Raw genomic sequence first — 25,359 nt, forward strand, 5'->3', positions numbered from 1 at the left:
TAACATAATATGACAAATAACAATCATCTAATGAGCTAACGTTAAAAAAGGTCAAAAGCACCATCCAAACCACAGGTGGTTAGATGAACATTTATATGCTAATTTGTTTTTAAGGTTTATTCGAAATCTTCGCCCATGCAGAAATTATGTGATTGTGAAGCCAGAGTGTCTTCTTATTAACTACTACAGGCTAATGTTTCTTATATTTTTTTGACAAACACGTTTAATAAAATAGCTCTAAAGTAAGTGCCACTGCAGCTTTCTAAACTTAAAGAGCATGAAGCAATGAAAGCATGTTATGACAGAAGTATTAGAGCACACCCTAGGAGAAAAAAATATTCAAGGTGGAATGATTTCAGTATAAAACCACCAACATTTATTTTTTGCACTTTATAAATACCTTTCGTTTTTAGTGCTATTTATAAAGCTGCAATAAAATATCATATAATTCTAATTCTAATTTAGGAAAAGTAAAAAAATTACACTACCGGTCAACAGTTTTAGAACACCCCAATTTTTCCATTTATATTTTTTGCAGTTCAAGTCCAATAAATAGCTTGAAATGGTACAAAGGTAAGTGGTGAACTGCTTGACGTTAAAAAAAAAAGATAAGGTTACCCAAAACTGAAAAATAATGTAAACTTCAGAATTATGCAAAAAGGTCCTTTTCCAGGAAACACAAAATGGGTTAACAGTTTAATGCTGTTCTGCAGCAATGGAGGTTGATCAAGCCTTGAAAGCTGGTGCTACTAATTCATACAGGTGTTCCAATAAAAGCTGTCCATGCTGAAAGGAACATAAAATAAATACCCTTGGATTAATTGTAAACAAATCCAGTTTTTCCTCATTTTCATCACTTTTACAATATGTCTAGAACCTCCATCAACTTTGGCGTCTTCTCTCCTAATTGGGTTTCAGTAAAAGTACTGTTCAAGATTTATTAGGTTGCATGAGCTTCTCAAGTTCAGTCTTAATAGCAGAGCAGTGCACACACATCAGCACACGGGTATGAGGAGATTCAGCATAGTACTAAATGGTAAATGGCCTGTATTTGTATAGCGCTTTTACTAGTCCCCCCTAGGGACCCCAAAGCGCTTTACACACACCCAGTCATCCACCCATTCACACACACATTCACACACTAAATGCTACTGTTCACTGTTCCTTTGGCCACCTGAACATGTCATTGCATCAGGGCAGAAAAACTGATTTTAAACCTGAAAAATAGGGAAGCAACCTGTTGTGGGGAACTTCTACACTGTTGTTTAGCTCTTCTGGACTCACACTGAAAGCAAAATATTAGTCTTAGTCTTCGTTCACAGGATCCCCTAGAACAGTGTTTCTCAAACTTTTCACAATAAGTACCACCTCATAAAATATATGGCTCTTGAAGTCCCACCCTTATGACTGACATTAAAGTACAGTAGTATAGGCCTATTTAACACCACATACAGTTTACACAAGACAATTTTATTTCTTATATGAATGTTCTTTATTGTAACTGTCATAAACAGGATGTGACAAGTGATAATAATAACAACTGTACTGCATTAAAACATTCACAGCAGGTGGGATATCCAATCTTTAGGTGATAACATGATGAACCCTGCTTCCAGGTCCAAACTACTCTGCATTTATTAAGGCTGTTGTGTTTTTACATGTTTTAATGTTTTTGTTCTATTTAATCTGAACAAGCCCCTAAAAAAGGCGGTGATCACTGTAGGCCTCTCTCGGTTTTCCTCATCACTATTCATTTGAAAGCTCAGTTTTTAAAACTTTTAAAATACAGCCAGCCCATGCAGCAGTATATTAATGACTACATTATATTGCAGTTGTTCTCCTCACTGAAGTTTGATCCGTTTACATCATCCCGACATGCGATTGCCTTTGTCCCTAACCTTCAGGAACCCTCACATTAACTTTGATTTTTATTTCCAGCTTGAGTGAACGCTGGCGCGTCTGGCTGCCGCTACTCACCGGTACATTTTTTGATTATTTGGATTTATTTGGATTAATTGGATTATTTGGATTCAGATTTGAATGAACAGGAACATTTTCACTCAGGACCAGATCGATCTCTGCCAGGGATTGATTTGCAACGCTTGTCCTCAACTTCTGTTATTTCAGCTGAATGTGTTCTCACGTCTTCTTCTCAGTGAGCTGCACTAGCTTAACTGTTTGAGCTATTTTTGCCTACCTGTTCGTTGCTCCGGCCGGCTCGGCTCCTTTTCCTCCACATAATCGAAGATGTGGACCAAGATGTTCCTGAGCTGGTCGACACTATTTTGGATTCTCCTAACGCTCGTCTACCATCCTACGGCTGGACTGCTCCGCTATACAGCCACTGAGCTCCTGCGCCTTCGCGGGCAGCTATCGCTCCCGTCGCCGGCGGAGCTCCACTACCACCCGGGCATCACTTTCCAGCCTCGCCGGAGATACATCCATCGCGGGTCCCGCAGGATTTTCCATAACTCCAATGGAACTAAATCGTTCTGGTCTGCTACTCGCCGCCCTCGCAGGAACCCTGATCGGGCTGTCAACCATCGATCTCTAGCCCACCTGCCCAGGGCGCCCACCGCGATTAGCAAAAAAGAAGATACTCCACTCAACTTCAGTCTTCTAAACATTCGTTCATTGACAAGTAAGGGACCTCTCATCCAAGACCTCCTATCTGACCGTAAGTTTGACTTTTTCTGCTTGACTGAAACCTGGCAACAACCTGATGACTTTTCTCAGCTAACCGAATCTGATCCTCTGGGGTTTGTTTACTTTTCTAAACCCCGCTGCTCAGGTCGTGGGGGTGGTCTCGCGATCCTTTTTCGCCAGCACTTGAAAGTCCTGCCAGTTAACGTTGATACCTTTAGTTCTCTAGAGGTCCTTGCATGTGAGCTGACTGGACCCATTCCCACCATCATAGCTACTGTATACCGTCCCCCCAAACCTAACCCTGTCTTCCTCAGTGACTTTGCTAATCTACTAACCCATCTTTCATCTCTCTCCCCAAATGTGATCTTGGTGGGAGATTTCAACATTCACATGGACAATAATGACCTTCTGCTCACCAGAGACTTTTCCTCCTGTCTCGAAGGCTCTGAATTTAAACAATTTATCGACTTTCCCACTCACTCTAAAGGACACACCCTGGACTTTGTCTGCTGTTCTGGTCGTACTCCCTCGAATCTTTCTGCTACTGAAATCCCCATAACTGACCACTTCCTCCTTTCATTTAACCTCACTCTCTGCTGCTCTTCTACCAAGCCAACCCGTCTCATCTCGTTCCGCAACATCAAGAACATCGATATGGACATTCTCACTACCAGTTTGGACAATGTTCAGATTTCGGACTTCTATTCTACTCCTGATGATTTGTTGTTATATTATAATAATTGTCTACGCACTGTCCTTGATTCTCTGGCTCCTGTAAAAACCCACTCTGTTTCCTTTGCTCGCTCTGCTCCCTGGTTTACCTCTGACCTCCGAGCTCTGAAGGCCAAAGCTCGGCAGCTAGAGCGTAAATATAAGAAATCTGGTTTAACTGTTGATTCAGAAATCTATAAATACCACGTACTTCAGTATAAAGACTCCATCAACAAGGCCAAACAAAGCTTCTACTCTGGTATTATCAGTTCTTATGAGGGTAATGCAAGGACTCTGTTTTCAGTTCTCAACAAACTAATTCAACCCCCCGACGCTTTACCACCGCACTTCTATTCCTCTGAAACCTGCAACTCCTTGATCCTGTTCTGGACTACGAAAATCAATAACATCCACCAGCAACTCAGATCAAATGTTGTGTCTACGCCCTCTCCAGAACCTTTTCTCCTTTTTGAGCCGTTTTCCACTTTTCATCTTCCTGATTTATCTGATATTTCCGAGTTAATATGTAAATCAAAGCCTGCCACATGTCATCTTGACCCCATGCCCACGGGACTTGTGAAATCCTGCCTCTCTTCTTTACTCCCACTCATTTCTGCTATCATTCACTCTTCTCTCACCACCGGTATTGTTCCCTCCTTATTGAAGACTGCTCTAGTCACTCCTATACTGAAAAAACCTTTTTTTAGATCCTAACAACTTTAACAACCTCCGTCCGATTTCCAATCTACCCTTCATTTCTAAGATACTCGAAGAAGTGGTTGCAGCTCAACTTCATTTACACCTGGTTAATAATAACATCTATGAGAGATTTCAATCTGGTTTTCGCTCATGTCACAGTACCGAAACTGCTCTACTTAAAGTCACTAACGATCTTCTAATCGGAGCTGACTCTGGTCTTCTCACCATTCTCGTCCTTTTAGATCTGAGCTCAGCCTTTGACACCATTTCTCACTCTGTCCTTCTAAGCAGACTTTCCTCTCTCGGCATCTCTGACACACCCCTCGCCTGGTTTCAATCATATCTCCTCGACCGTTCCCAGTTTATTCAACTAAGATCATTCCGCTCTCGTCTATTCCCCGTCACCTCTGGTGTTCCCCCAGGCTCAGTTTTAGGCCCTCTTCTCTTTATAATATACATCCTCCCTCTAGGTACCATCTTCCGCAAATTTGATCTTCAGTTTCACTGTTTTGCTGATGACACCTAGTTATATCTCTCTTGCAAACCTGATTCCTCCCTCCCACCTTCTTCCCTTACAGAATGTCTATCCGAGTTAAAATCCTGGTTTACCTCTAATTTTCTAAAGCTCAATGAGGATAAAACTGAGATCCTCCTTATTGGCACCAAATCCAACCTTTTGAAGGCAAACCATTTCTCACTCACCATCGATAACTCCACAGTTTTCCCCTCTCCTCAGGTTAAGAGCCTTGGTGTCATCCTAGACAGTTCACTTTCCTATAAATCTCACATCAATAATCTCACCCGTTCTGCCTACTTCCATCTACGTAACATTAACAGATTGCTTCCTTCTCTTTCCACCCAGTCTACGTCCATTCTTGTACATAGTCTTGTTACCTTCCGTATTGACTACTGCAATTCTCTTTTGCATGGTCTCCCCCAAAAATCCCTCCATAAGCTTCAACTGGTTCAGAACTCTGCTGCTCGCATTATCACCAGAATCCCCTCTTACCAGCACATCACCCCTGTTCTTCAGGAACTTCACTGGCTCCCTGTGAAATTCCGGATAATTTTCAAACTTCTTCTGCTCACCTTCAAGGCCATTCATAACCTCGCTCCTTCTTACCTTTCTGACCTGTTAACCACCACTTGTTCTGCCCGTTCACTTCGTTCTTCTTCTTCTATCCAGCTTACTGTACCTTCTTTTCGCCTCACCACCATGGGAAGCAGAGCTTTCAGCTGCTCTGCTCCCAGGCTGTGGAACTCTCTGCCCCCAGAAATAAGAAATATTGGTTCTCTCCCCCAGTTTAAATCCCAACTCAAAACTCATCTGTTCAAATCTGCATATTCACTGTGAATCCACTGTTTGTTCATTTTATCTTGTGCTTTTATTTTATTGTTCTTATTCTGCCATTGTTTTACTAAGTGTTTTATCTTATTGTAAAGTGTCCTTGGGTGACTTGAAAGGCGCTCATAAATAAAATTTATTATTATTATTATTATTATTATTATTATTATTATTATTATTATTATTATTATTATTATTATTATTTTATTGAGAGAAAAAGGTTAGCGTTCACTCTCCAGCTTCACTGTGTTTATGTTATGCTAACCATAGCTGTGTAGCTAGCCACCACACAGAACATCATTAAATATACCAGCTAGCCCAACTTCAGACAGTAACCCTACAAAAGCTACTGCTGAGCTTTAGTTTTCTGTCTTCATTTATATCAGAAGTGATAGCAGAGCTGTACATTTTAATCTTTGCTGTGGTGGTTAAGCTGCCGGATTTTTGGCTTCACTACCCTCCTTTATAGCTCATGTATGTCGAAGCTCGGTTTGCTCTTCGTGGCGTTTCAGCACACGAGCCGAAATGTGGTGGCCTTGCTGGATCTGCTGTCCACCCGCCATGTGATGACCCGCCTCCAGGATCCCCCCAGCCAAGGGAAATACACCGCTCTCAAAACACCGCTGCTGCAGCGGTACTCCCTCTCTCACATAAAGTGGGCCATGAAACTCCTCTCTCTCTCAGGCATGGGTGATGGTACCGCTCTCGAGCCCATGGAGAGCATGCTGTCCTTCCTAGGAATGGATGACAGTCGATTCCTCTTCACTCATGTCTTCCTCCAACAGTTGCCAGTGCGAGGTCGCCTCACCAACTCAATGCTGCTGGCCGCAAAGGATTACCGCCCTCTCGCAGAACAGCTGCTTGTTTAAGTGAAACAAGCAGCTGTTTTTTATGTGCATTAAAGTTATATAAAAATTCAACAGTGCAAATGCAAGGACATATCCTCAGCATAACCATGTATAATATCCACAAAACGTAAAAAGAGGTTATACACACACAATATGGTAATATTATGTTGAAGCACAGTACATATCACTCCGCAAGGCTCCTGCCTACGATAGCCGTAATGCTCCGACAAATTATATTCACATAGAGTTCAATTTCTTTCTTAAAAAGTGAGGTTTCTTGCTCGAGAACTTACATTTATGGATATGATATTTGGCAAGGAGTAAAATCAGATTAATGAGGTAAAGAGCATTTGAGTCTTTCCAACTAAAGTCAGTATAACCAAATAACACATTTTGGTAAAAAAAGCACAAAATTTGATAATATGTTCTTAGAGATAAAATTAGCGATGTCTTTCCACAAAATCTGTGTAAAGGCACAAGACCAGAATAGGTGCGAGCAGGTCTCCGAGATGATCTTACAGAAGGACCAAAAAGTATCTATATCCCTCTTACATTTTTGAAGTAATCATTTAACAGGGTAGAATCTATGAATTAGTTTAAATGAAATTTCCTTCACTTTGTTAGTAAGGAGGAATTTTTGTGGCAAAGACCAAACGTTTTTCCAGTCAGTGTCCTTGACAAAATTAGACCAGAAAGAAATGGAAGGAGGAATAGAGATATGTGACTCTTGGAAAAGAGACTTAATCTTTGCATTCACACCTTTACAAGAGGAGAAACAAATCTGACCTAAAGGAGTGCCTCTCAAGATAGGGCGGGACATGAACAGGTGTGGGGAGGCAGTGGTATTTCTAAACGACATGGACAGACCAGGTGGTATGGCATCAAAAACAATACAAAACTCCTTTGGGGATACTGGGATGTTATATCTGGATAGGAACTCTGAGTAATTGTATAATAAGCCTGCGTTATTGAATAGTTGACCTACCAGAAGTATACCATTATTAAACCAGTTTTCAAAGAACAGCGACTTGTTCTTGTAAAGAATGTTACAGTTGTTCCAAATATAATATCTTTGTGGAGAAAAGTTATGTTTATAGATCAAGGACCATGCCAAAAAAGCTTGTTGATGAAAGTTTGAGAGTTTAATTGGGATTTTCTGAATATTGTAGTTGCAGAGAAGAATAAAGTCCAAGCCACCCAAATGTGAAAAGATATGATGAGAGAGTTAAGGGTTTTTGAGATATTTTTTAATCCAATTTATTTTGAAAGTATAATTTAGGGAGCTGAAATCTATAAAATTTAAGCCACCATTGTTGTAATTGTTCATAACTACGGATTTGCAAATGTAGTGAATTTTGTTTTTCCATAGAAAATTACATAACAATTTATCAACAGATTTGCATGTAGAGTTATCGACATGTAAAGATTGAGCAGCATAGGTCAGGCGAGACAAACCCTCAGCCTTGGTGAGCAGCGTTCTACCCTTTAGGGACAAATCTTTTTGCAACCAATTGTTGAGGACATTTGAGTTTTATTGATGATAGGGTTAAAGTTTAGAGCGTTCCTAGAATTCTTATCCTTGGTAATAAGGATTCCCGAATATGTTACACAACTTTTCACTGGAATACCGTAAACACAGGACACAGTACACTTGTTCACTGGTAGCAGTTCACACTTATTGAGGTTAAGGGAGAGGCCAGATGCTCTGGAGAAAGTCTGTGAGTCTGTGTGAGGTTTTTAAGATAAAATTTGATATTAATTTTGTAAATTTGTATTTGGACCTGGTTGCTGGCTCGGTCTGGGGAGGGGACACAAAGCTCTTACAAGCGCTATTAGCGGCCAGCAAAAAATCAATAACCAGAAAGTGGCTAAATCCAACTCCGCCAACACTTGAGGACTGGTTTAATGTGGTTTTTGAAATATTTAAAATGGAAAAAATTTACATTCTCCTGAAAAATTTGAAAAGACAAATTCTACAAAATATGGAATAAATGGATTAGCTTTGTGTGTCGTCCCCCCCCCCCCCCCCCCCCCCCTGAATTTGGGTAAGAGCAGCCCTGACTTGGTGTATCTCCAATGTATTGTACAATGTCAGGTCGACCCTCTACTTATAATATGTATTGAATGTACTTTATGTAAATAAGTTGAACATGCTGCATTATGTATACACTGTCAAGCCACCGAGTTCACTTTTGTTATTTGAATGTAAAACGAAAGGACTAAGAAAAAGTCTTTTTTTTTTGGTCTTTTTTTTTTGACTAAATAATATCTATGCACTTTATTGTAACAAGTCCTTTTTCAATAAAAATATAATATATAAAAACAAAACAAAACATCAGGACCTGGGGATTTATTACATTTTAGCTTACTTGCTGCATCTGAAACTTCTTTCAAAGAGACTGGTCTGTTACAGAAATCACTGTCCTCTTTGGACAGCTGGTTCACATTAGGGATGGAGTCAAAGAACTGAGAAGCCGACTTCTGACAAATGTGTAGAGATTACTGTAAAACTTTGAGCAGAAGTTGGCTATTTTCTTTGTCCCACTCTTTGATTGAGCCATCAAATTTTAAATACTGAAGTGAACTGTTTTGACTGCTGCCTTCTTCAAGCCATCGCTTAGAGGCTTAGAGGCCTTGGTACCCTGTGAACCATGGGAGGGGGGACTGCAAACCTAACTTCACTTAACTTTAGGAACTTTAACATGGGATGGAACAAATTACAGTTCTGAGAACAGATGGGCACAGAACAGTGCATTAAAATGAAAATAATTCTCTCTAAATTTTACCAGTAAGAGATAAAAAGGGTCAAAAAGAGAGTCAGAGTAAAATAGTTCTGAAGGTGATACGCATATTAAGGTGCATCTGGAGTGCATAAGAGGAACATAACTAGTGTCTACAGCCACAGTATCTTTCTTCTCTCTCTCAGCATAAATTCATTCATGAGGGGGAAATTACAGTGAGAACATGTGGAGGCTGTTAGAGGGATAACATAGTGAGTTCAGTGCATTGATGTGACATTGTCCTGAAGGATTTAGTTATTCTTTATGGTTAAAGAAATTACAATAATTTATTCATATTTATTATAAATAATCCTAATTATACATCTTGCTTCCATGTTTGTATCCTGTGTCACTAAAAATACATTTTATTTTAGTTTTATACATTGATTAATGACCTGCAGAATCTCCTTATCATATTAAGTGATTCATAATTGTCACTTTATGCTTTCTCCATCTCTAAAGTGATGACATCCTTGCATTACATACTTTAGGTTCATTTTCTGCAGGCAGGTTTCTGAGAGATAACAGGCAGATGTAGAATATAATATGCAGCATTCTATAGATGGATGCATAAAAAATGAAAAATTATATGTATGTGCTAACTTTCTAAACACTTTGTTACATTTATGATAAAGTAGATAAAACACATTTATGTCTGCCTTGGCTCATAGTTCTTGTCTTTAAATGAACTTTGTGTGTGTTTCAGGTCCTGCACTCTTAAAGACTGACTGAACCAGCATTGCAGTCATGGGTCACTGCGCATCACAGGGAAGGTTGAAGCCACCCACTGCACCTGTAAGGCTGGAGTCGTGGAGACCTGTCCCTGCTCTTCTGTTTAAAGTAGAAGCAGCAGTGCGGATCCGTGGCACAAGGACTGTTACAGATAAACCTGCATACTGGGTTTTGCTGTGTAATATGACCAAGATACAGCCAGAGGTTGGCCATAAGATAGACTTCTCCTCTTCAGCTGCCCAAAAAAAGGCTCTCAATCAAAACATAAACAGACCATCTGTATTGAAAGGTCAAAGTAGCCGTCCTCAAATAAGAAAAATCCCACCTGCTACTGTGGAGGAGTTGTCACTGCTATTGGATACTTTGCTGGCACACAGTAAAGCTGTGGGTTGTGGGAATGACCCATAATGTTTTATCTAGGGGTCTAGATTTATGCCTGAAGTGCACTGCCATGTAAATAATTTGCATTTACTGAATATGTACTGAGTGAGTCCCACTCTGTTCAAAAATTGAATAAAGAAACAAACTAATTTTTGCCTCTTTTTTTTTTAAAATTAAAACCACTTTATAGAACATCACATCAGTTACAATGTAGGATCCATGTCATTTATAGTTTACAAATGACAAAATGTTTACACAAAATCATGACAGTGTTTACATGATATCACCGACTACTAACATTACTTTATTTACTGTATCTTTTGAAAAATATACCGCTATTTATACAGCACAAGACTAAAGAATATTTAACAGGAGCAAGTTTCATTTTCCCCTGGTTTTACTACCACACTGTTCACCAAACCTTCGCCATCTTATCCAGAAGGGTCACCTCTTCACCCTCACATGGAAGAAGTAATCTGATTGGCATGGTGGTATGTTTGAAGCAGGTCCCTTGTGTAGCGCTGGAACCCAGTCACGATGTGTTTCATCCATTTCATAGGCTGGTTTGCTGCAATAATGCCAAATAATTAGCAAGTCTATAAATAGAAGGTAGTTCTGCAAAATCACTCAGTAGGATGTTTGTTCTAATTTGCTATGACCTCAGAGCGCATCGAAAATAAAACTAACAGGCTATAAAGAGTGATATAAACATATTTAGCAGTTACCGGAATGAAAATGTCTGGAGCACCAACAGATATTTGGAGATGGAAGGGAACTGGATATCAGCTCGTCTCACAGCTGTTATCCAGGCTAGACACCTTCGTATGGTAACATCCGATACACAAGCTCCCTCATGTTGCTTCTAGGTGGGGAAAGAATGAAAAGATAAACCATTTTCAAGCTTATTCTCTTGCCGGTCGTGCAATCAAACATTGCAGCTGACCACACAGCAAATACGAACCATGGCTGTTGTGTGTGCCTTCGCTCCCTTTTCGCTTGCACTTTGTTTTGACCCCGAAAATGGCGGATCAGGCCAAAATCCTTTCTACGCCCACCCCCGTGATATCACGCTCCAAAGCCCTATAACATCTCTAATTTGATATATTTTGTCATATTTTCACAGAATGTTATTCCACGGTTTTCTAATGGGTATTTATGAAGACAGTTTTGTGTGACTGGTAAACTTACCTTTGTACGGACAACGGTCTTATGTTCTACTCTGAACATCTCAAGGTCCTGTACCCATGCGTCAGTAAACTGGACCTGGGCTTGTCGCAGGGATCTGAAGTTACTAAACCCTTCATGAGTGTATGTACTCAAACTTAGGACCATATAATTATAAATATGAGCATGATTTAAGTTGGGCAGCGCGCTAACGTCTTTAGTCCACTCTGTATGCTCGTATGGGTCTAACCCTTTCACTCCTTTGATTTTTTTTTCCTCATACCTTTTCTTTTTGCCTTTTCGTCAAGTCTGTCTTTATACGGACCTGCCGTGTTCTCCCTCATTTTGTACATAACTGTTTTTGGGGCAAATAAAATGCAAGTAGGTATTAAAACCTCAGCATGACTGGTTACCGGTGCTGGAAATGACCGCGGTAAAGTGAGCCGTCATTTGTGAGCCGCGGTCAAGCCAGCCGCCTCTTATCCGCCGAATAAATTTCCTTGCGCTTTTACACCAGTCTTTTTTTTTTTTTTTTTTTTTTTTTTTTTTCTAAATGACATCAGAAACAGCAGTATGCGACATTACGTGATGGCAGAGCTTCAGTTCATCCTTTGTCATTTTTTTTTTTTTTTTTTTTTTAAATAAATAGGACAGGGGGAATGAATGAGAGAAAGAGGGGGAGAGAAAGAAAGAAAACCAAAGGGGAGAAGAGACGGTGAGAAGGGGGGGGAAGAGAGAGAAAAAAAAAAAAAAGAACTCCTGGGTCACCTGTATGGAGAAAAAAAAAACAAACAAACAAAAAAAACAAACAGAGGAGACAGCAAACAACAAAGAGCAACATAATAATAGAGAAAACAAAGCACCATCACAATAAACTAGCTAGTCATAGATATCAATATTTACTAAATAATAAACGATATTGTGCAGCACGCAAGATAGACAGCGCACAGTGTGCTTTGAGGCAGCAGCCAAGAAAGCTGTGGTCCGCGTCTGTGAACACCCGTGTGTACACCTGTGTGGATCAGCATGCTTGCATTCCAAAGGTTTCTCCATGTAATGATCTGCTAGGGAGTGTGGGGGGGGCCACAGCCCCGTCCTCCAGGGTGTGAAGCGGGTATGGAGGAGATCAAAACTCCAGACATCCAGAGGCCCCCAGAACACAAGAGACCATGGAAGACCAACAGAGGGGCAGCCGCGCCACTGTTCCAGTAAGAGCTGAGGAGAGTCCCAGATGAGGGCTCGCCCAGCAGCCGCGGAGCAGAAGTCAGGGGGAGTTGCAGTGATGCGCCCGTGAGCTCCGCCGGCCCCCAGCTGTGCCTGAGTGACCGAGCCCCAGGCCGAGAGGCCGGGGGCACCCCACCTCCAAAGGGGCCCGAGTGAGCCCCAGGCCCCAGGCCCCGACAAGCGGCCGCCAAGGAGTGAGCCGGTGTGTACCCGGACGCCCACCCCCAGACACAAAGGACCACCAACACACCGACACCTGAGGGAGTCCGCCACCGGCAGGGGAAGTGGTGGTGGGTGGAGATAGGCCTCCAAACCTTGGAGGGCCTGAGGTGTCCCCAGAGAGGTGGCGTCTGATACCCAACCTGACATATAGACACAGACATACAGGCACACACAGACACAAACATCCATTCCCACCCTCATGCTCTCATATGCACTCACTCCACACTCAACCAACGTGGAGACAGACATAAAGAGACGCTGTACACACAATCACACTCCCCAAGCGTACTCTACGAACCGGGTCTAGGTACCCTTGCCCCTGGAGGGGGGAATTGCACCCAGACCCAGGTGGTGTTACCCTTTTCCCTGCGGTGGGGAGAGGCAGACCACCCCGACTCCGCAGCAGCAGGGAGGCCCCACACCCCAGACCGCAGTCGGACGGCCAACTCCTCCTACTAGCCCTCCCGCTCCAGCAGGCCGCAGAGAATGGGGGTGGGAGAAGACTCCAAACCTCCCTCCACCCGCTCATTGTAGTGTTGATGCATATGTGTTCTAAGGTGCAATTAAAACCCAGGAGGGCATGGAGCTACCTGCCAAGGAGCAGCAGGTAAGCGCATAGTCCCTCCTGCTAGCCCTCAATGACTAAGTGTATTTAAAATTGAGAGGTGGGCAACGACGTCAGGGGTGAGGTATACACCCTGATGGTAATTTGGACTCCGTGATTGTGCCCACCCCCAAGATCCTATATGTATGTGTAATGAGAGTGTGAATAATGTGAATGTCTAAGTTGTGGGATAAAATTGAGGCAGAGGCAGCCAGAAGGGGACGGGGGTGGGTAGCCTCCTCCTTTTACACCAGTCTTTACCGTAGCGCCTTTTCGCTTTATATCCTGATTGAAAGCCTATACTCGCGCACACGTGCGCGCGCGCGAACAGTCAAACGCACACGCGCGCACACAAATTACAATGGAACAGCCCAATACAGTCAATACAATTATGTCTATTTCAAAAATTCATTAAAAATCATCCTGAGTAGTTGAGGTACAACTTTCAACACATCCCTCTTCTAGGACACCTACTCTACCTGTGTGCCAAGTTTCATCCAGATTTACTGTAAAATTCCTCAAACATTAAAGGACATTTATATGCAATTCAATACAGCCAATACACTACAATTATGGAAATTTCAGAAATTCATTAAAAATCATCCTGAGTAGTTGAGGTCCAACTTTCAACACATCCCTCCTCCGGGACACCTACTCTACCTGTGTGCCAAGTTTCATCCAGATTTACTGTAAAATTCCTCAGAAATTAAAGGACATTTTTATTCCACGCAATACAGCCAATACAATAGAATTATGTCAATTTTCAAAAATTCATTAAAAATCATCCTGAGTAGTTGAGGTCCAACTTTCAACACATCCCTCCTCTGGGACACCTACTCTACCTGTGTGCCAAGTTTCAGCCAGATTCACTGTACAATTCCTCAGAAATTAGTGGAAACTCCTATTCAATCCAATACAGTCAATACACTACAATTATGTCACTTTTCAAAAATTCATTAAAAATCAACCATAGTAGTTGAGGTCCAACTTTCAGCACATTCCTTCTCTGGGACATCTACTGTACCTGTGTGCCAAGTTTCATCCAGATTTACTGTAAAATTCCTCAGAAATTGATGGAAACTTCTATTCAATCCAATACAGTCAATACACTACAATTATGTCAATTTTCAGAAATTCATTAAAAATCATCCTGAGTAGTTGAGGTACAACTTTCAACACATTCCTCCTCAGGGACACCTACTGTACCTGTGTGCCAAGTTTCAGCCAGATTTACTGTAAAATTCCTCAGAAATTAAAGGACATTTTTATTCCACGCAATACAGCCAATACAATAGAATTATGTCAATTTTCAAAAATTCATTAAAAATCATCCTGAGTAGTTGAGGTACAACTTTCAACACATTCCTCCTCAGGGACACCTACTGTACCTGTGTGCCAAGTTTCAGCCAGATTTACTGTAAAATTCCTCAGAAATTAAAGGACATTTTTATTCCACGCAATACAGCCAATACAATAGAATTATGTCAATTTTCAGAAATTCATTAAAAATCATCCTGAGTAGTTGAGGCCCAACTTTCAACACATTCCTCCTCTGGGACACCTACTCTACCTGTGTGCCAAGTTTCATCCAGATTTACTGGAAAATTCCAAAAAAAATTAAAGGACATTTAAATGAAATTCAATACAGCCAATACACTACAATTATGGAAATTTCAAAAATTCATTAAAAATCATCCATAATAGTTGATGTCCAACTTTCAACACTTTCTTACTCTGGGCGTCCTACCGTACCTCTGGGCCAAGTTACATCTCAATTCACTGTAATCTTTATCAAAAATTGAAAGAACAATTATATGTCAATGCTGGATGTGTGTCCTTTCAAAGTGGCACTAAATAACAGAACTCAGGCACATCAGGGAATAATCCAAAAGGCGGATTTATTAAACAAAAACAACATACAAAATATCTCTAACCCATACTACATAACCTAAAAAGAAACAAAGGGACACTTAGAAGCACAAGCAAACAATACTGAAAGGGCAAGAGACACAGTCCAAACATAATCCACAACTAAAACGCCAAAAGAACAAGTCATCCCACATAGCAGACGGGTCTTGCCTGGATCTGGTGTCAAGCCGGCACTGCTGGCTGACTTCTGGCATGGTAAGATGGCACTGTTTATGTGATGGCATGCCACATTTGGCCTGATTGGGTGAATGTGACATGTTGTATAGAGCACTTTGAGTAATATGGGTGAGTAAAAAAGCGCTGTATAAGAATCAGTCCATTCACTGTCTGAACAGTTTCGTCATGTTACTTTTGCACTATTATGTTCAAGCACATGTTGTTATTACATGGCTTACATGGCTAAGGTACACATTAGGCTGACATCTGGGGCCAGAGCTGAAACTGTTCTGGGCCAGCACAGGGCCAGCAGTGTGTCTGCAACTGGCCTTGTGCTGGCTCATGTGTGGGCCACCTCTGGTAAACCAGATCTGGGCCACCATAGGGCCGTCATTCTTTGCGGTACGCAGGCCATGTGTAAGCACATTGTGTGGGACAGATCCAGGCCATACCAATTTTGCTATGTGGGAGGAATTATGTAAAAATAGAAACATCATAAAAATGAAAATGAACATAAAGTAAAATGTACTGAAAAGAACATCAGTATGGCCATCATTATTTGCTTGGAAAGTCTAAAGTTCCATGGCTTTGAACAACCAGAGAACGCAATGCCCAGCTTAGAGTGACTAAAAGTAACTTCTTTTAACATTCTGTCATTCTGCTTCTATATCAAAAATCCACTAAAAATAGTCATTTGAAAAAAAATATTCGCCACTTTTCATCAGTTTGGGTTCCTCTGTTTATAGCAATTTTTAGAAAAGAACCCAATACCTTTGTCACTATACAGTTGTACAGTGAGATACAGAGCATCTCCTACTCATTGCAAACATGTTGGGAGGGTGGCTCTATCCGCCTTAGTGCAGCTGCTGTACCATACTGTGATGCAGTAAGTTAGTAGGCTCTCAATGGGCGAGTGGTGGAAGGGTGAGCTGTAGTCCACAAAGAGCATTCTGGCGTTGCTCTGCCGCTGTTCTAGGTGACTCAGCACCGAGTGGAGGGTGATGGCATCTTCTGTGAATCTGTTTGCACGGTATGCAAACTGGTGGGGGTCGAATTCTGGGGGGAGGTAATCCTTGGTGTGCTGAAGGACTAGTCTCTCAAAGCATTTCATGATTACCGGTGTGAGGGCCACAGGGCAATAATAGTTCAGGCTGGTGATGGGAGACTTCTTTGGCACTGGGATGATTGTGGCTGATTTTAGACAGGATGGGATGGCTGCTTCATCCAGTGAGAGGTTGAAGATTCTGGTGGAGATGAGGGTGAGCTGGTGGGCACATGGTCTTAGCACTTTACCACGTATTCCGTCTGGACCGGCCGCCTTCCTGGGGTTCACTGCTAGGAAAACACATCTGACATCGTGCTCCGTTACAGTGAATGGAGCGGTGCAGGAACCAGGTGAGGATGAGGATGGGAGCAGGGCTGAGGCAGATGAAGGGCGAAGAAGCTGTTTATTTCCTCTGCTAGCTGCACACTCAGGTTTTCTGTTTTCACAGTTCTGCCTCTGTGGTTTATGATGTCTATTATTCCATGCCACACCTCTCGTGTGTTGTTGCTGGACAGGTGGGACCCCTTTTCAGGTCAGCTCGAGCAGACCTGTACAGAGCTCTGTCAACAGACCTACAGGGAGTGCAGAATTATTAGGCAAGTTGTATTTTTGAGGAATAATTTTATTATTGAACAACAACCATGTTCTCAATGAACCCAAACAACTCATTAATATCAAAGCTGAATGTTTTTGGAAGTAGTTTTTAGTTTTAGCTATTTTAGGGGGATATCTGTGTGTGCAGGTGACTATTACTGTGCATAATTATTAGGCAACTTAACAAAAAACAAATATATACCCATTTCAATTATTTATTTTTACCAGTGAAACCAATATAACATCTCCACATTCACAAATATACATTTCTGACATTCAAAAACAAAAACAAATCAGCGACCAATATAGCCACCTTTCTTTGCAAGGACACTCAAAAGCCTGCCATCCATGGATTCTGTCAGTGTTTTGATCTGTTCACCATCAACATTGCGTGCAGCAGCAACCACAGCCTCCCAGACACTGTTCAGAGAGGTGTACTGTTTTCCCTCCTTGTAAATCTCACATTTGATGATGGACCACAGGTTCTCAATGGGGTTCAGATCAGGTGAACAAGGAGGCCATGTCATTAGTTTTTCTTCTTTTATACCCTTTCTTGCCAGCCACGCTGTGGAGTACTTGGACGCGTGTGATGGAGCATTGTCCTGCATGAAAATCATGTTTTTCTTGAAGGATGCAGACTTCTTCCTGTACCACTGCTTGAAGAAGGTGTCTTCCAGGAACTGGCAGTAGGACTGGGAGTTGAGCTTGACTCCATCCTCAACCCGAAAAGGCCCCACAAGCTCATCTTTGATGATACCAGCCCAAACCAGTACTCCACCTCCACCTTGCTGGCGTCTGAGTCGGACTGGAGCTCTCTGCCCTTTACCAATCCAGCCACGGGCCCATCCATCTGGCCCATCAAGACTCACTCTCATTTCATCAGTCCATAAAACCTTAGAAAAACCAGTCTTGAGATATTTCTTGGCCCAGTCTTGACGTTTCAGCTTGTGTGTCTTGTTCAGTGGTGGTCGTCTTTCAGCCTTTCTTACGTTGGCCATGTCTCTGAGTATTGCACACCTTGTGCTCTTGGGCACTCCAGTGATGTTGCAGCTCTGAAATATGGCCAAACTGGTGGCAAGTGGCATCTTGGCAGCTGCACGCTTGACTTTTCTCAGTTCATGGGCAGTTATTTTGCGCCTTGGTTTTTCCACACGCTTCTTGCGACCCTGTTGACTATTTTGAATGAAACGCTTGATTGTTCGATGATCATGCTTCAGAAGCTTTGCAATTTTGAGAAAGCTGCATCCCTCTGCAAGATATCTCACTATTTTTGACTTTTCTGAGCCTGTCAAGTCCTTCTTTTGACCCATTTTGCCAAAGGAAAGGAAGTTGCCTAATAATTATGCACACCTGATATAGGGTGTTGATGTCATTAGACCACACCCCTTCTCATTACAGAGATGCACATCACCTAATATGCTTAATTGGTAGTAGGCTTTCGAGCCTTTACAGCTTGGAGTAAGACAACATGCATGAAGAGGATGATGTGGACAAAATACTCATTTGCCTAATAATTCTGCACTCCCTGTAAAGTCAGCATTGTGGGGTTTGAGGAGTGTGCAGATGTCGCTGGTCATCCAGGGTTTTTGGTTTGGGAAAACCCGAATGCTTTTGTCCACAGTCACATTTGCAATACAGAACTTGATATAGTCCAGTACTGATCCTGTGAAAGTTTCTAATGCAATATATTATACTTTACCAATGTAACGCTGCATGCCAAATCAATTTTGAAAATATCTGTGAATTTTGTATTGAAAAATGCAGGTATCTTTCAGATTTATTTTTATGTTATCAAAAATGTATTAAAAGTATAAGCATGAAAAATTACAAGAGTGCAATAAAAAATATAACCAAACAAGCTTAATTTACAGTTTGAAATACAGAAGATAATGAAAATATATAAATAACTACCTATTAATCCCCATATCCAAGTATCAAGATGTGTAAAAACAAATTACATTCTTTCCTCAGTTTCTATTAATAAGACTTAAATTTACATGAAATTATTCAAAATTATATACATTATTCATATATACAACACTAGTAGGTTTTAGATGAAGTGTCTTGCCCAAGGACACAACGACCGAGACTGTGGGAGCCGGGGCTCAAACCGGCAACCTTCCAATTACAAGACGAACTGCCAACTCTCACTATGCAATGTACTGTTTAAAAGCAAAAACTTTTTTTTGCCTTGACAACATACATTCATCTTCATTTCAAAAAAGTAGTTATTTTTCACACAGAGAGCAATACCATTCTCCAGCCTCTGCTGTCCAAAACTACTCTGTATTCATCTGGAGGCACTGTGTGTGAAACCACTTTAAATAGCTCTCATGCAGGAACAAAGCAATTGTATAAAATGAAGTCAGGGAATGGAGCTATAAATAGATTAATATAGATATATGAAAATAAACTTATATATAGACATAGGAGCACAAGTTTTAACATTAATGTTTCTGGGATATAATAAACAATATAAGCATACAGGTGTCTAAGCAAACATTGTGGCATACAAAGTGAGAGTGCAGTGAGTCATGTTTATTCCTGTTCAATATGTGTCTGACACAAGTGGATGAATTAAAAAGTCTGACAGCAGCAGCAACAACAGGCAATGCCTTCCTAATGACTTTCTATCTGTTTACATCTTTTTCTTTAATGCCTGTATCCCAGCTTGAAGAGTCTTGGACCCTTTTTCTAGTCAGTGGGTGTGTGGACAAACAACTCTGGCTTGTCACCCAGTTGGATTTCCTGGTATTTGTAAGATGGCACTATCTACAAATCAGGACACATTAACTATGATATTAAAAAAATGACATGATGACATAGTTCTTGGTCAGTTTACCAAGCATTTCTCAGTTTTGTTCTTTATAGTTCTGTTCATCATATCATTGCTTGTGAGTCCTGGATTATTTGATGATATGTTTACATTATGTATTCTTTTGTTTTCAGTTCCATATTTATTTTAAGTGTAGTTCTTCTTCAGCGTTCCACAAGTGGATGGAACACTTGTGAAAACACTCTAGTGTTAAAGCCAGTCTTGTCTTCATGTCTGTTTATGCTTTTGTCTGTGTCAAGCTCGTGTGTCTTAGTCTGTGTTTTAGTTTGGTGGCCTCTTGTCTCTTTCTTGTGTTGAGTCTTACTTCCACTGTCTTCTTATTCCCTAACCCTAACCCATCCATAGGGGAGGATCGCCTGCCACGTGTGAGTCCAATGCAAAGACATTCCTAACCCTACCTGGACAAAGTGTCCTAGAAGAAATAACAGGTAGGAGTCATTTGGGAGCCAACGTGTGGTGCCCCGCAATTCTGACCTGAGAAAAGAAAGAGGAATTGTGGTGAAAGTTGGATGAAGTGGTTTCAGAGGGCCGGCACACATCCATAGGGGAGGATCGCCTGCCACGTGTGAGTCTTGAAATCAAACAGATGGGAAGGCTTTCCACGGTCAATGGCAGAATGATTTGGATTGATCCCTGTTCTAGATCTCGCATCGGAGGAGGCTGAAAATCCACTACAAAGGAGTGGTTCTAAGGCTCCAGCGTCCTCGAAATGGGTAGAAGAGGTACAAAATGGATGGACCAACTCTGTACCAAAACACCTGCCTCGTGTGAGGCTCGAACTCACGACCTTCAGATTATGAGACTGACGCGCTGCCTACTGCGCCAACGAGGCTGACAGGGAGCCTGAAAATGGACGATTTCTCGAAGCTGCACAGAAATGAAATTCAGCTTGGACAAACAAAGGTGAGTCCCCAGGTATTTAAGCCCTGAACGGGTTTTGGAGGTGAAGAGTGCCACAGGAGATCCTAAAAACGGTGTTTTGACCCAGCTCCGGCTTACCTGAAAGGGACAAGCGGTAGACAATGGATGGGTTGCCTTTGCCACGTACTGTGTATCAAGCGAGGCTCAAGACACCATCTTCCCCCAAAACGGACCATTCTTCTTTTGTCTCGTAGTGCCGTCTTAAGTTAAATTCCTTAATTACAGCCACATTAGCTCCACTAATAAGACACACGGGTTTACCAGCAATGTCTGTAAACATATATTCAGTCACCCACTGGCGCTGGCAGGCGACAATTCTAAGTCTGCCAATTGTCCCGCCGAATTCGCGCCACTGTCCAAAGTCTCCTCTCAACAACATCTTGACTTAATGCAGATACGATGTCCAACCCAAGTTTGGTTTGCACAGGCTTCTTGTTCCAAATCTTGATGCCGTCTGGCCGTGACCGAGAACAAACTTAATGCCCCCCAAGACCCCACGCATAAAGGAACCGTGCATTGGCCGGGAATCGAACCCGGGTCTCCCGCGTGGCAGGCGAGAATTCTACCACTGAACCACCAATGCTCACACACGTGGCAGTTTTCTCAACGAATTCGCGCCATTGCCCAAGCGCTCCTCTCGAGGCGCAGCGGAAAATGTAGCCCGATACACCCACGCGTCACTCATCAAGACACCTCTGTGGCAGCTCCCTGATGGTCTAGTGGTCAGGATTCGGCGCTCTCACCGCCGCGGCCCGGGTTCGATTCCCGGTCAGGGAAACTGTGTTTTGCCCCACCTCCGCCTTACCCGAAAGGGACAACCGGTAGACAATGGATGGGTTGCCTTTGCCACGTACTGTGTATCAAGAGAGCCTCAAGGCACCATCTCCCCCCAAAACGGACCATTCCTTGAAGCCGTCAACAAATGAAGCAGAGTTGCCAGTTCTTCAAGCCCAGGATGAGCTGCCGTCTTGGAGGTGAAGGGTGTGACAGGACATCCAAAAAATGTGTGGCCGAACTGCGCATCTAAACATGCCTCCCGTGAGGATAGAGCTCAACACCGCCAGTTTTCGAGACTTGCGCATGGCAGGCGACAATTCTACCGCTGAGCTAACAACCCTTGCATGTCCGCCAATTGTCCCGCTGAATTCGCGCTACTGTCCAAACTCTCCTCTCCAAACGCTTAAAATGGATGCACAAACTCTGCCACGTACTGCGCATCAAAGCACATCGCTTGCGTGAGGCTACAAGTCACTACCTTCTGATTTCGTGATTCACATGTGGCAGGCGACAGTTCTACCGCTCAGCCACCAGCCCTTACAAGTCTGCCAATTGTCTCGTCGAATTCGCGCCACTCTCCAAAGTCTACTCTCAACAACATCTTGACTTAATGCCGATACGATGTCCAACCCAAGTTTGGTTTGCATAGACTTCTTGTTCCAACTTAACAGTCAGGCAAGAATGACTTCAAATTATCCCTCTCCATGGACCCTGTTGGCAAAGGAACTCCAGGCAACCTCCAGAGACTCAGCTCGGGAGCTGCTGATAACCAATTATCAGCCCTTGTTCATCCGCTTCCAATGCAAAGACATTCCTAACCCTACCTGGACAAAGTGTCCTAGAAGAAATAACAGGTAGGAGTCATTTGGGAGCCAACGTGTGGTGCCCCGCAATTCTGACCTGAGAAAAGAAAGAGGAATTGTGGTGAAAGTTGGATGAAGTGGTTTCAGAGGGCCGGCACACATCCATAGGGGAGGATCGCCTGCCACGTGTGAGTCTTGAAATCAAACAGATGGGAAGGCTTTCCACGCTCAATGGCAGAATGATTTGGATTGATCCCTGTTCTAGATCTCGCATCGGAGGAGGCTGAAAATCCACTACAAAGGAGTGGTTCTAAGGCTCCAGCGTCCTCGAAATGGGTAGAAGAGGTACAAAATGGATGGACCAACTCTGTACCAAAACACCTGCCTCGTGTGAGGCTCGAACTCACGACCTTCAGATTATGAGACTGACGCGCTGCCTACTGCGCCAACGAGGCTGACAGGGAACCTGAAAATGGACGATTTCTCGAAGCTGCACAGAAATGAAATTCAGCTTGGACAAACAAAGGTGAGTCCCCAGGTATTTAAGCCCTGAACGGGTTTTGGAGGTGAAGAGTGCCACAGGAGATCCTAAAAACGGTGTTTTGACCCAGCTCCGGCTTACCTGAAAGGGACAAGCGGTAGACAATGGATGGGTTGCCTTTGCCACGTACTGTGTATCAAGCGAGGCTCAAGACACCATCTTCCCCCAAAACGGACCATTCTTCTTTTGTCTCGTAGTGCCGTCTTAAGTTAAATTCCTTAATTACAGCCACATTAGCTCCACTAATAAGACACACGGGTTTACCAGCAATGTCTGTAAACATATATTCAGTCACCCACTGGCGCTGGCAGGCGACAATTCTAAGTCTGCCAATTGTCCCGCCGAATTCGCGCCACTGTCCAAAGTCTCCTCTCAACAACATCTTGACTTAATGCAGATACGATGTCCAACCCAAGTTTGGTTTGCACAGGCTTCTTGTTCCAAATCTTGATGCCGTCTGGCCGTGAGCAAACTTAATGCCCCCCAAGACCGCACGCATAAAGGAACCGTGCATTGGCCGGGAATCGAACACGGGTCTCCCGCGTGGCAGGCGAGAATTCTACCACTGAACCACCAATGCTCACACACGTGGCAGTTTTCTCAACGAATTCGCGCCATTGCCCAAGCGCTCCTCTCGAGGCGCAGCGGAAAATGTAGCCCGATACACCCACGCGTCACTCATCAAGACACCTCTGTGGCAGCTCCCTGATGGTCTAGTGGTCAGGATTCGGCGCTCTCACCGCCGCGGCCCGGGTTCGATTCCCGGTCAGGGAAACTGTGTTTTGCCCCACCTCCGCCTTACCCGAAAGGGACAAGCGGTAGACAATGGATGGGTTGCCTTTGCCACGTACTGTGTATCAAGAGAGCCTCAAGGCACCATCTCCCCCCAAAACGGACCATTCCTTGAAGCCGTCAACAAATGAAGCAGAGTTGCCAGTTCTTCAAGCCCAGGATGAGCTGCCGTCTTGGAGGTGAAGGGTGTGACAGGACATCCAAAAAATGTGTGGCCGAACTGCGCATCAAAACATGCCTCCCGTGAGGATAGAGCTCAACACCGCCAGTTTTCGAGACTTGCGCATGGCAGGCGACAATTCTACCGCTGAGCTAACAACCCTTGCATGTCCGCCAATTGTCCCGCTGAATTCGCGCTACTGTCCAAACTCTCCTCTCCAGACGCTTAAAATGGATGCACAAACTCTGCCACGTACTGCGCATCAAAGCACATCGCTTGCGTGAGGCTACAAGTCACTACCTTCTGATTTCGTGATTCACATGTGGCAGGCGACAGTTCTACCGCTCAGCCACCAGCCCTTACAAGTCTGCCAATTGTCTCGTCGAATTCGCGCCACTCTCCAAAGTCTACTCTCAACAACATCTTGACTTAATGCAGATACGATGTCCAACCCAAGTTTGGTTTGCATAGACTTCTTGTTCCAACTTAACAGTCAGGCAAGAATGACTTCAAATTATCCCTCTCCATGGACCCTGTTGGCAAAGGAACTCCAGGCAACCTCCAGAGACTCAGCTCGGGAGCTGCTGATAACCAATTATCAGCCCTTGTTCATCCGCTTCCAATGCAAAGACATTCCTAACCCTACCTGGACAAAGTGTCCTAGAAGAAATAACAGGTAGGAGTCATTTGGGAGCCAACGTGTGGTGCCCCGCAATTCTGACCTGAGAAAAGAAAGAGGAATTGTGGTGAAAGTTGGATGAAGTGGTTTCAGAGGGCCGGCACACATCCATAGGGGAGGATCGCCTGCCACGTGTGAGTCTTGAAATCAAACAGATGGGAAGGCTTTCCACGCTCAATGGCAGAATGATTTGGATTGATCCCTGTTCTAGATCTCGCATCGGAGGAGGCTGAAAATCCACTACAAAGGAGTGGTTCTAAGGCTCCAGCGTCCTCGAAATGGGTAGAAGAGGTACAAAATGGATGGACCAACTCTGTACCAAAACACCTGCCTCGTGTGAGGCTCGAACTCACGACCTTCAGATTATGAGACTGACGCGCTGCCTACTGCGCCAACGAGGCTGACAGGGAACCTGAAAATGGACGATTTCTCGAAGCTGCACAGAAATGAAATTCAGCTTGGACAAACAAAGGTGAGTCCCCAGGTATTTAAGCCCTGAACGGGTTTTGGAGGTGAAGAGTGCCACAGGAGATCCTAAAAACGGTGTTTTGACCCAGCTCCGGCTTACCTGAAAGGGACAAGCGGTAGACAATGGATGGGTTGCCTTTGCCACGTACTGTGTATCAAGCGAGGCTCAAGACACCATCTTCCCCCAAAACGGACCATTCTTCTTTTGTCTCGTAGTGCCGTCTTAAGTTAAATTCCTTAATTACAGCCACATTAGCTCCACTAATAAGACACACGGGTTTACCAGCAATGTCTGTAAACAT

General features: G+C 43.2%; 7 non-coding genes across 7 annotated transcripts; 2 read left to right on the forward strand and 5 right to left on the reverse strand.

Moving 5' to 3' along the window:
• Window positions 1-20,675: 20,675 nt before the first annotated feature.
• Window positions 20,676-20,748, reverse strand: trnam-cau (transfer RNA methionine (anticodon CAU)). The gene has a single exon. It is a non-coding gene; the product is annotated as a tRNA-Met (tRNA).
• Window positions 20,749-21,349: 601 nt separating this feature from the next.
• Window positions 21,350-21,420, reverse strand: trnag-gcc (transfer RNA glycine (anticodon GCC)). The gene has a single exon. It is a non-coding gene; the product is annotated as a tRNA-Gly (tRNA).
• A 122-nt stretch (window positions 21,421-21,542) lies between these two features.
• trnae-cuc (transfer RNA glutamic acid (anticodon CUC)) lies at window positions 21,543-21,614 on the forward strand. The gene has a single exon. It is a non-coding gene; the product is annotated as a tRNA-Glu (tRNA).
• Window positions 21,615-22,799: 1,185 nt separating this feature from the next.
• On the reverse strand, window positions 22,800-22,872 carry trnam-cau (transfer RNA methionine (anticodon CAU)). Its single transcript has one exon. It is a non-coding gene; the product is annotated as a tRNA-Met (tRNA).
• A 595-nt stretch (window positions 22,873-23,467) lies between these two features.
• trnag-gcc (transfer RNA glycine (anticodon GCC)) lies at window positions 23,468-23,538 on the reverse strand. The gene has a single exon. It is a non-coding gene; the product is annotated as a tRNA-Gly (tRNA).
• A 122-nt stretch (window positions 23,539-23,660) lies between these two features.
• On the forward strand, window positions 23,661-23,732 carry trnae-cuc (transfer RNA glutamic acid (anticodon CUC)). Its single transcript has one exon. It is a non-coding gene; the product is annotated as a tRNA-Glu (tRNA).
• Window positions 23,733-24,917: 1,185 nt separating this feature from the next.
• trnam-cau (transfer RNA methionine (anticodon CAU)) lies at window positions 24,918-24,990 on the reverse strand. Its single transcript has one exon. It is a non-coding gene; the product is annotated as a tRNA-Met (tRNA).
• Window positions 24,991-25,359: the final 369 nt, after the last annotated feature.

The sequence above is a fragment of the Astatotilapia calliptera genome, chromosome 23 (assembly GCF_900246225.1).
Source record: "Astatotilapia calliptera chromosome 23, fAstCal1.2, whole genome shotgun sequence".
NCBI lineage: Eukaryota > Metazoa > Chordata > Actinopteri > Cichliformes > Cichlidae > Astatotilapia > Astatotilapia calliptera.